General features: G+C 38.7%; 1 long non-coding RNA gene across 1 annotated transcript; it reads right to left on the bottom strand.

Annotated features, from left to right (window-relative positions):
- Window positions 1-402: 402 nt before the first annotated feature.
- LOC138915829 (uncharacterized) lies at window positions 403-11,188 on the bottom strand. Its single transcript, XR_011422158.1, has 4 exons — window positions 10,173-11,188; window positions 9,410-9,551; window positions 3,462-3,824; window positions 403-1,740 (listed from the first exon to the last, which is right to left on the bottom strand). It is a non-coding gene; the product is annotated as an uncharacterized lncRNA (long non-coding RNA).
- Window positions 11,189-11,299: the final 111 nt, after the last annotated feature.

Here is an 11,299-nt window from a genome sequence, read left to right as displayed (position 1 = left end):
GGAACCGACTACAACTTCCTAATTATCTCTGTGAACTTTTGTAGTTTCCGGTTGGAAATCCCAATTTCACTTTCAGAAACAATCAGTAAATGCCTCGTATTCTTTAGAAATACTAAGAAAGATGAGCAAAGCAAACACTGGAAATTGGTCATCTGAACTCCACGAGGCTATCTGCTAAGACATGACCTAAACCATTCTATTTGCATATTGTCTCAAGCGGCACTAACTCCACTTCCTCCTTCATCCTACCACAATGTGTGAATCGTTTGCAAGGGAATAAGCCAGCTCTGCACTTATCAATCAAATGTTCTCAATTTCTGGGGCCAGAATTTTCACCAGAGAAAAGACAGAAAGATAAAGTGGTTTGTCCCCACAGCCTTCATAAAATGTAAATAAAGAATGTAAATAAAAGAAGGACATTTTTAACTCAATGTAAGGAAAATGAAATATCACTTACACACTTCTAAGCAAAAGTCAGAGATATATTATATAAGTGGATCCACACAAGGTAGAAAGCTGACGCAATGTCGAGTCATTCAGGTTACCAAGTATCACTTTTTTTCTCAAAGGACATTGCTTGTGAAAAGCAAATTTTGTTATTTTTGAACTGTCCCTATCCTTAGCTCTCTCCCCACCCTACTTGGTATTTGTAATCTTCACTCTTAGTTCTCTCAGAGCCTATCTTATTTCTTCCAACAAGATCGTCATCAAAGTTTAAAAGACAAACTTCCAAGCAGCCTGAAGTTTTAACCACACAGACAGCATTTCCACCCCAACCATAACTTTATCAGTTAAATGAAAATACGGCGACAATTTCATTTAAATAAAAGCTCCGCAGTTTTGTCTCAAAAGTCAACAAATCCAGCATCGAGTTTGAGTGAGAGCCTGTCGTCAGATTTTGTCTGTTAGATAAACTATGACTCCTCAGCTCGTTCACGGGACAGCGGAACTAAATAGCCAGCTGACGCAGAAGAAACGCAGCATAAGAGGAAGAACGTATTTTTCATTCACCCTGATCTTCTAGGTTTTGGAAAAACTATGTACCATCCATCTGTTTTCTCTACTGCCTATTTGATCCCACACTACCAGACTCACTCCCATGATAGTAAGTCCTTTGCTTCTCTCTAAAGTATGAACACAACCTAGTACTGCCGTCCCTCAGCATCTGACCGGGATTGGTTCCAGGAACTCCACAGATACCAACATCCCCGACACTCAAGTCCCTTAAATAAACTGGCCTAGGATTTGCGTATAACCAACTCACATCCTCCCTTATACTTTAAATCACCTCTACATTACTTATAATACCTAATACAATGTAAATGCTATGTGAACAGTTGTCATGCTGTGCTGTTTAGGGAATAAGGGCATGAAGAAAAGTCTGCACATGCTCAGTACAGATGCGACCATCGTAGGCCTTTGCATCCACGGTTAGCTGGTTGAATCCACAGATGCAGAACCCGCAGCTACGGAGGGCCAACTGTATGGGCTAATAGCATTGTGCAGGCATAGACAGTTGATCTTCTGAGTGTAGGGTCGTGATGAGGAGCAGGCAAAATACCTGCCTCCTACTGCACCCACCCAGACACAGCCGAGACTTGGATGTCCTTAGTTGACAGTTTCCTGGGTAGAGCAGCATACACTCGAGAGCCATTGTCAGCTCATGGCAAAGGGAGGCTGCTGATTGTAAATCAGAAAATTTCCACTTGAGCTGGGTATAATCTTGGCGCAGGCCAAATTCTGAAAATGATTTGGAACATGAAAGAATGTTTTCTATGTTTATGGTTATACAAATTTCATTGTTTGCATTATCCTTCTCTCTCTAAAGGAGAATCAGGTGAACAGCGGTAAAGTCAGGAACACAGGCTGAGAGGCACTTTTTGAGAGTTTGAGGAAATGTCAAAGTCAAAATTAATATGTTAGTGGTTCTATCACCTACTATAAAATTAAGATTTAAGCTGTGTGCTTTAAATAACAGGTTATGTGCTAAACTTTAAGTATATACCAATGATTTACCTTATGGCTAGTAAAATTCACTTTATTTTTAATGATCTATGTATTTTTTTTTTAAAGCTAATACATTCCCACGATTCAAAATCCAATAGGCAGTGAAGAGAAAAGTAAGGTCTTCCTCGTTCACTTGTACCCCATCCACCCAACTCTCTATCCACTCCCTTCTCCCATCAACAACCAGTACTGTCCCCTTCTTGCTTGTCTTTTCCTGAGTCTTTAACGCAAATCTACTCATCTATTTTCTTCTTTCTCTTTGAAAAAGTAGTGGCACCTCTTTTTAAACTATTCCAACCGTTGCTTTTTTCTCTGAATACAACTGACAAACTTTTTTTTATACGAGCTCATGCAGCTCCTCCTCATTATTTTTTATGACTGCATAGCTTTCCTTTGCAGGAAGGTACAATGTATTTAAGCAATTCTCTATTTTAAACATTTAGATTATTTCCAATCTTTTGCTACCACGTTGAATCATAAGTAATGGTACAATTGATAACCCTGTAGATGTTATCATTTCACAGATGTACATGTGTAGGATGAACTCCTAGACGTTGTACTGTTAGGACAAGGAATATGTGTATTTGAAATTTTGATGGAGCTTGGCAATTTATACATTGACCAGCCTGGCCAATTATGTCCTCCAATTTGTTGATCTCTATAAATATGATAGGTAAAAAAATACATCTCAGCATAATTATATGCATTTATCTTGTTGTGGCTGTGTTTGAGCATCTTTTCTCAGGCATAAGAGGCATTTTTATTTCTTCTTCTGTTTATTCATAGTACGACTGTTTTTAGAGTGTCCACATTTTAGAATTGCTTTATATTCTCTAAACAAATGAGACTTCTTACAAAAGACTTCATCAAGATATATAGTGTTTAGTTTAGTTATGCACCCAACTACCTCAAGAGAACTTGACATTAAGATTTTCCTTTAAGTAGCTGAAGAAGTCTCAAGAAATGCTCAACTTCTCTGTCTTGTTATGACTTTTATCTTACTTGATAAAAATTGTTGATAAATTCTTAGAATTCTTAGAGATTAATTTCAGTAATCATAAATTTTGATATTGAAAATATTTTCTTAAATTTTTTTTTTAATTTTTCCTTCTTCTCCTCAAAGCCCCCAGTACATAGTTGTAAATTTTAGTTGTAGGTGCTTCTCATTATGCTATATGGGACACCGCCTCAGCATAGCCGGATGAGTGGTGCCTTGTCCGTGCCCGGGATCCAAATTGACGAAACCCTGGGCCACCAAAGTGGAGCATGGAAGCTCAATCACTCAGCCACGGGCCAGCCCTTGAAAATGTTTTAAAAATTTACTCTCCATAATTTTTTTCCTACACTAAATATTAATTCTTCATTTCCATTTCCAGAGTATGTTTTCTTTATTTGCTAGAAATATTGCCTACAGCTGTCTCATTTCCCTCAAAACCATCAAGAACTGTACTCACCTTTGTTTCTGAGTGTTCTTTAGCCACAAATTATAATCAGTCTAGGGGATCCCCATGAAATTTTCAGACCTGAAGCAAGGTCATTATTCCATGAGGTCGATGAACAAGGGGAATTTCAAGGTTCTAAGGGGATTGTTCTGCACTGTTGAGCAGCCAAGGGCAATTTTGACTCTTCTGACTGGCAGTGAAGCTGCAGCCCTCCTGAAGGACAGTGTCAGAGGGTGTGGAGCTGGGGAATCTGAGCAAAGCACAGCTCCAAGAATGAGGCCAAAGAGGAGAAATGAGGACAAGAATTGGAGTGGTTTTATTCACTAATCCATGACATGTTCACGGTGGTTAATTTCTCTGGTAGAATCAATGCTCCTGTAAATTTAAACATAATGATGAAAGTTACGGTGGGTTTAATGTTGCCATTCTTACTTTTATTTTAGTTCCAAAAGAAATTGTCGAGACCAGCCCTGTGGCCAAGTGGTTAAGTTCACACCCTCCACTTCAGCGGCCCACGGTTTCAGTTTCGCTGGTTCGGATCGTGGGCATGCACATAGCACCACTCATCAGGCCATGCTGAGGCAGCATCCCACATGAGACAGCTAGAAAGACCCACAACTAAAATATACAACTATGTACTGGGGGGATTTGGGGAGAAAAAGCAGGAAAAAAAAAAAGAAATTGTCAGTGTGCCTTGTTAATAAACTGACTAGCAAAGTTAGTCCAAGTATAAGCAAGTATTTGTTGAGGTCTTACTAGGGCAGACCTGGCTCTAGACTCTGGAAAGAAAGCATTGAATAAGAAAGAAAAATTCCTGCCCTCAAGAAGTTTACATTCTTGTGGGACCAGACAGATAACAAACATGATAACAAAAAATAAAGACTATAAAAGGAAAAGAGACCAAGATGATGGGCCTTAAAGTTAGCATTTGACAAAACAAGGTATTCTATGTTTACTCTTGTGTTCCTGAAGCTTACTGAACTTATTTTCAAAACAAGCTTGTTCTATGTCTCCCAAATAAGTTCGTTAGTTATGACATTAAAATAAATCACTTGACTGGAAACAACCTACAAAGTACAATCTACCAAATTTCTGATCCTTTACAGTATATTAACAATTTGCTAGACTTCTAGCCTAACATGTATCTCTAGAAATGTAAAGAAAATTGTGCCTGAAAAACATTTGACAAGAATCCTTCCTTGGTCAAGAAATCAGCTAAAGGAGATGGTGAAACATGATTTTACTCACTTGAACAATGGTCCAGATTAGATGAATAGGGGAAAAGAAATATAAAATAGAAACTTTAAGAAGGACAAAAATAAAATTTAAATAATTATGAGATGGGAGTGGAAAAGGGGGAAAGGCTTAGAAAAACTTTCAAGAGCATGAATTTGGCAAAGCTTTAATTGTAAAATATGATTAATGGATGTGACAGAATTTGGAGAACTTAAAAGTACAAATTGTTTACAGTCCTGGTCCAGGCATAACTGCTGGCTAAATCTGTAACTGTTGAAGATTTTGCCACTGTTTTCTTACTTAATCTTCAGCCAAGTATCCATTTCCTTTTGCCCTTAAAGTCAGATTAACGACATTTTAATTTTTTACATTATCTCTTTCTTCTCCTACCTACAGTTTTAGGAACAGTTGTATCTAGCCAACAAATTAAAATTGAAAGCAGTCCAGGGAAAAAGAGCAAAAAACCAAGGAAGAAGATTCTCAGTGTTACTTCAGATGCTTAGCATGTTAAGTATCTGAAATATTCTTGCTCATTGATATGTCTACCTAGGGGCCAGCACTGTGACCTAGTGGTTAAGTTTGGCGTGCTCCACTTCAGCAGCCTGGGTTCAGTTCCGGGGCGTGGACCTGCACTGCTCATAGGTGGCCACTTTGTGGTGGTGACCCATATACAAAATAGAGGAACACTGGCACAGATGTTAGCTCAGGATGAATCTTCCTCAGCAAAAAAAAAAAAAAAAGAAAAGTCTACTTGTTTCTTCTTTTTCTCCCTGACTAGAATGTAAGCTCCATGAGAGCAGTGTCCTTGTCTATTTTGGTCAACATCTCATCCCCCAGTACCTTTCAGAGTGCTGAGCATACAGTAAGTATTCATGAGACATTTGTTCAATGAACAAATTGAAAAATGAAATATCATTTAAAAAGTACACTTAGGGGCCAGCCCCGTGGCTGAGTGGTTAAGTTCGTGTGCTCTGCTGCACTGGCCCAATGTTTCGTCGGTTGGAGTCCTGGGCTCGGACACAGGGCTGCTCGTCAGGCCATGCTGAGGTAGCGTCCCATATGCACAACTGGAAGGACCCACAACTAAGAATATACAACTATGTACCGGGCGGCTTTGGGGAGAAAAAGGAAAAAAAGAAAATCTTTAAAAAAAAAAAAGTACACAAATACTAACTTCAATTCCTTCTCTGCCACAGCTTTAAAATTCTTTTCTCTTGTTTAGCCTCCATTTGAGGAAGAAACATTAGTTTATTGTAATAAAAGAAATGATATCTTAATATTTTGATAAGGGACTTAAAACCCATTTTGAAGAAATGGGTCAGTGTGTGTTCGGGTGTAGTTTAATGTTATTAACTCAACCTAGAGATCCTTGATGATGGCATCTTTTGGGGGGCTATTATAGGTCACAGTGGAAAGGAGTCCTTATTTGTTTTACTGTATTTTTTATTTGTTTTCACTCCCCGTGTTTTGAAAAGATTTCAGGCCGCTTTATGGATCCACAGGCCTGTTCGTCCTTATTATTGTTATTAAATTCTCATATTACCTCACCCGTTGCTAGGCACATAAAAGATCCTCAATACATCGATGAAATTAGACTGTTTACTCAGAAATATTTCTAAACTGATTAACGACACCCATAAAACATAATGAAAACAACTTCTAGGGCTGAGCTTTTTTCTATGGTGTTTATGTTGCCTTTATTCTTTCCAAACTCTCTCTCATACACATGTCACTCATCAATCCTCTACTGTCTATGGAGTCCTGTCCTGCCTCGTTCTTAATCCCGGCTACGATGAGGCACTGAAGGAGGTAAATTCATCCTTTGAAAATGCTGCCTTGTTTCTAAAGTTCTAAAAGAGTTTACATTTTGTGAAGCACAAAATGTCCAAGTAAGGAGTGACTTGGTCACTTTGAGCTCACCAAGTCCCTCATATCTATGATTTGAGGTTACACTGTTTGCAAAAACAAACCTTTACTTGGAGTTTTCATGACTCTCCGATTGTCCATATTGCAATTTTTTGCCTGACCTCTGTTATGCTCAGCAATTTACAAACAAATATTATATTTATAATGATGATACGTGGAACTCAACATGACTTTCAACTACACAGCCCAGTCTTTAGGTGAAAATTTGCAAAAATGATAGTGATTTAGAACCTTATAGAGAGTAATAGTCCTACAACTGAACACTCATGTGGCAGTTGTAAAAAGGAGCTAGGGGCTTTTTCAGCCCAGAGCGTGTATTTTAAAGATGTCCACAGCCAAGGTATCAAAACAAACCATTTGTGTTATGTCTCCTGTGTCTATTCAAAATGAGAAGTTCAAGGAAACTTCTGCCAGGTATTTTAAATAAACACTGCTGGTTAATGTTCCTATACCAGAACAGGCAAAAGCTCAAGAGACTCTATTTCTGGTAGGTAGAAAACGCTTTTTATATCCAAAAAGCTAAACTCTCATATAAATTATAAATTTTCTCATTAAAATACTTGAGTTAAAAAAAAAACCCTCAAAAAGTACAATATATGAGTGGCCATTTAAAAGACAAAAAAAATTGTTTTTCTGTGCTGACACCATAAGTTATATAATGCTCCAAAAGTAAAACAACCTCTTAAAAGCATCAACCCACAGTGCACCCTGCCCTGCTTTAGAATGTGAACAGGAGGGCGTCTCTGATAAAGGCATCGTGTTCCGAATGAACAAACGCCAAGCACTGATATGCTAAGTATCATAGGAACACTATTTTATTTAAACATTATAACAGCTGCCTGAGGATCATTCCCGCTTTATAGATGAAGGAACTGAGGCATGAAGAGGTCAACTATACAGCCAGTAAGAGGTGATAATTAGGGTTTGAGTCCACTGCTATCTGACTCCAGAGGATGCTCTTACCCTCTCTACGTCCTGCCACTTCCCAAGGCAATGTGTGGTTAATTACTGGGCTGCCTGGACCCCTTGAACACATTTTTCTTATTGCACTTTTAGGCATTACATTGTCCATCATTATTTACCTCTTAATCCCTCTTTCTAGAACCTGAATTTCCTAAGGGCGAGTTCTGCAACTTATTTATCTCCATAGCCCCAGCATAACTCACAGCCTTGTGCCTTTTGAAGCAGGTACTCAGTGACAGCTGAAATGAACTGAAATAATCTATTGCTCTCAGGTCCTATAAAAGTTTGCAAAATCCAAAAGCAGACCCAGGTAGTACTTGGCTAAATAACTTTATGTAAATTCCACATTCTAGTCTTTAAAACTAGGCAAAAGAATTAGCTGTTCAAGAACAGCAAAATAGTGAAAAAAGGACAAGTGAAGAATGCATACACACACACACCCTGAGAGGAATCTTTTCCTTTTGATAACAATGGAATGTTTCTAGTTGGTTGCTAATCTCATAGCATTATTTTCCCCAGAAGGTACAATTTAAGGCTGCTTGGGGAGTAATACCGTATTTTGATAGCTATGTAGCTATGTAATCAAGTGTGCAAAGTTGTACTTCATTTGCACTAAGCTGTTGCTCTCAATGACAAACCATGAGAGAAACTGGCTATTAATCAGATATTAGCTTTGCCACTCCTACCGGGTAAGCCAGAAGGCTCTTCTGAAGCAGCAATGCTCCTTGAAGAGGAGAATATCTTCTAAAATTTAAATCAGTGCCTCCTAAGTGTGGCCCTTGTCATTACATGGCTTGCTTGTTAAATAGGACCATTCTTGGGCTCCTCCTCAGGCCTGGTGAATCAGAATTTTCTGGGGTCATGCTCAGAAATCTATCTATTTGACAAGCTCCCTCAGTGGTTTTGATGCACAGGAAAATTTGAGAACCACTCTGGTCTAACCTGACCAAATTCTCTCCTCCAACCAGTTCCTCTGTTCTCTGGGGTCTGCCCTCTCCACTCTCTGTGGAGGGCTCAGTTCTAATGACCTGAGTGTAGTCTCAAATTACAACTGACAGCAGGCTTTCAAATTACTGCAGGCTGCTGTTGTCTCCCCTGGAATGTTAGAATCCGTGGAGCAAGTTAATTCCATCTCCAGATCTTGAGTGAAATTCTTACAGAATAACTTTCCACTAATGTTGTCTCTGGAACCTGGAACAAACCATACCAGCTTTAACCTTATCAGGTCCCTAACACAACCGAAATTTTCAGCCTGTATTAGCCCCGAAGTGAAGCTGCTAGACCCCATCATTCTGCTTTTCCCTGTTATTGAGTCATCAAATTATCCCGACATCTTGGTACCATTTTTTGCCCACTAACCTCACTGCTAATGTCCATTCTACTGATGTTTTAGTAACGGATCCCTCTGACCACCTTCCTGCCTTCACTGAAACGTTTCTCCCCTGATGATCTCTCTTCTACCACCTGGAGCAGAGGCAGCTCATTCTGCACCACACTTCCGAATCTCAGGTCATGTGAATCTCCCCTTCACTTCTCTAGCCTTTAAGGTTCATGTTATCAGGCTCAGGAATATTTTCCTCTTCAAACGCCTCTTGACAAATAAGTACTTCATTCATATGAATCATTAATTTATTCATTCATTCAATAAAGTTTATTGAGTGTTTAATATGTGCCAGGTGCATGGGATAAAAGATAAATGATAAACTAGTAAGGGAGACAGAATGTAAGCAAATGATCACATTGTATTGTAATGTTATTATAATAGATTAGATAATATACTGGAGAAATGATTGCATCCGTGCATTCAACTAACACCTTAGAATTCCACATCTCACCTGCAGTTCAGATGGCTCTTCCGACTTCATGACAATGATTGTCAACTCTTATGAAACATCTAAAACCAATGTTGTCAATATTTTCCCTTAAGATCCTTCTCCTCAGCTCCGTATCCCTCATCATCACCAGCCATGCAGATCCCTGAATAAGATACCAGAGGACAGAGATAGAAAACTCAGATGGTTACAGAGGAGAAATAGAATCCATAAGTGAGTGAAGTGCAGCAGTGTAAGCAACTGGGAAAGGTGGGGACTGTGGTAGACTGAAAATCTTATTATTTACTAATTAATTATTAATAATTATTAATTATTACTTATTAATTACAAAAGGAAAAAGACATCTTTACAATAGAGAAGTCTAGTATAGACCACCTGGAGCAAGTGATCAATTATTATATATAGCATATTACATATATATACTAGCATCACCAATAAAATAATAGGACAAACTGACTTCTGTGCCCCGGCTACAACTCAGCGGGAAGTATACTGCAGTCTCCAAATGGTTTCACTTGAATCTAATCATGAGGAAACAATCAGACAAATCAAAATTAAGGGACATTCTACAAAATGACTGACCGGAACTCATCATGAAAGCCATGAAATGTCACAAAAGGTTTTACATCAAAGGAGACTAAAGGGACCTGACCACTAAGTGCAATGTGTGATTATTAAATGGATCTTGGATTTAAAACACACACAACATTGTTGGGGCAATTGGGAAATTCGAATATGGATAGTAGAGAAGCTAATATTATTGTACCATACTAAACTTCTTGAGTTTGATGATTTGGAGACTTTTCTAGAAGAATATCCTTTTTTGTAAGACATAAATGCTGGAGTATTTAGGAGTGAAGTGACCTCATCTTTGAAACTTGCTTTCAATTGACTCAGCAAAAAAAAAAAAAGAGAGAAGGGAGAGAAAGTAAAAAATAAATGTAGCAAAATTTACAGTTGATGAATATAGTGTGCATACGGGTGTCCTTGAACACTTGTGTTCTTGTACAATTTTTTCAAAATAAAAAGTATCTAGAAGCAGAAGAAAAATAAAACATTTGTTGAACCATTCTCCTCCCTCTAAAAACAATCTCCAAATTTGTAAACCTGTGGCTGACGCAGATTTGGCCTACAGACCAGCACTAGTCTGCACTTGGCTTAGAGGCGTCCCTTCCACTTTCTTGCTTAATTTCCAGGCCATTCTCATCTGAAACTTCTCTGTCACCTGCTCCCTGCTCCCAACCTTCTAACCCCTGCTTTCCAGTCCCAGTCCACTACTTGATGATTTCTAACTTGCTCTGTAAGCACAGCCCCCTGCTTCCTCTCTCTCCTGCCAATCCATGCTCTGTGCATTCGTCTTTTTCTGAAACACAACCACCTAATGATCTCTTGCTCTCCAGCGCTCAGAAGAATGTCTAAACTAACTAGCATGCAAATAAAATATATAATCTTCACGGGCTGTCTCCAGACTGCGTGCCTCCTTCTCACTCTTCCCCGTAATATTCTCTACACAGGACTCCAGACTGCTTACTAGTCCTCAAACACATAATTGTAATTCTTTTGCTCAAGTTGTTTCCTCTGCTGCAATGACTTTCCTTCCCTTATTAGTCTAACGAATTCCTATTCAGCATTCAAAACCCCAGTTAAAAATCAACTTCCGTAAATATTACCCCTCTCCTCCGAAAGAATGAAGAGGTGCTTCCTGTGTCCCCATCCACAAGGTCTGTTTTCCTCTGGTTTCCATTGTGCCTCTGTCTTCCCTTCAAATTCCTTGAGAGCAGGAACCCAGACCTAGAATGATCCCTCGGATGTGAGAAACTTAAATAAACATTTGATGAGTCGACTTTTTAAAATTGCTTTATTCAGTCCCTTTCTATTTCAGTACTTTCTCTG

Source organism: Equus caballus, chromosome 10 (genome assembly GCF_041296265.1).
Source record: "Equus caballus isolate H_3958 breed thoroughbred chromosome 10, TB-T2T, whole genome shotgun sequence".
Classification (NCBI taxonomy): domain Eukaryota; kingdom Metazoa; phylum Chordata; class Mammalia; order Perissodactyla; family Equidae; genus Equus; species Equus caballus.
Note: the sequence above shows the minus strand (reverse complement) of the source record. Positions and strands in the feature narration are given on the sequence as shown.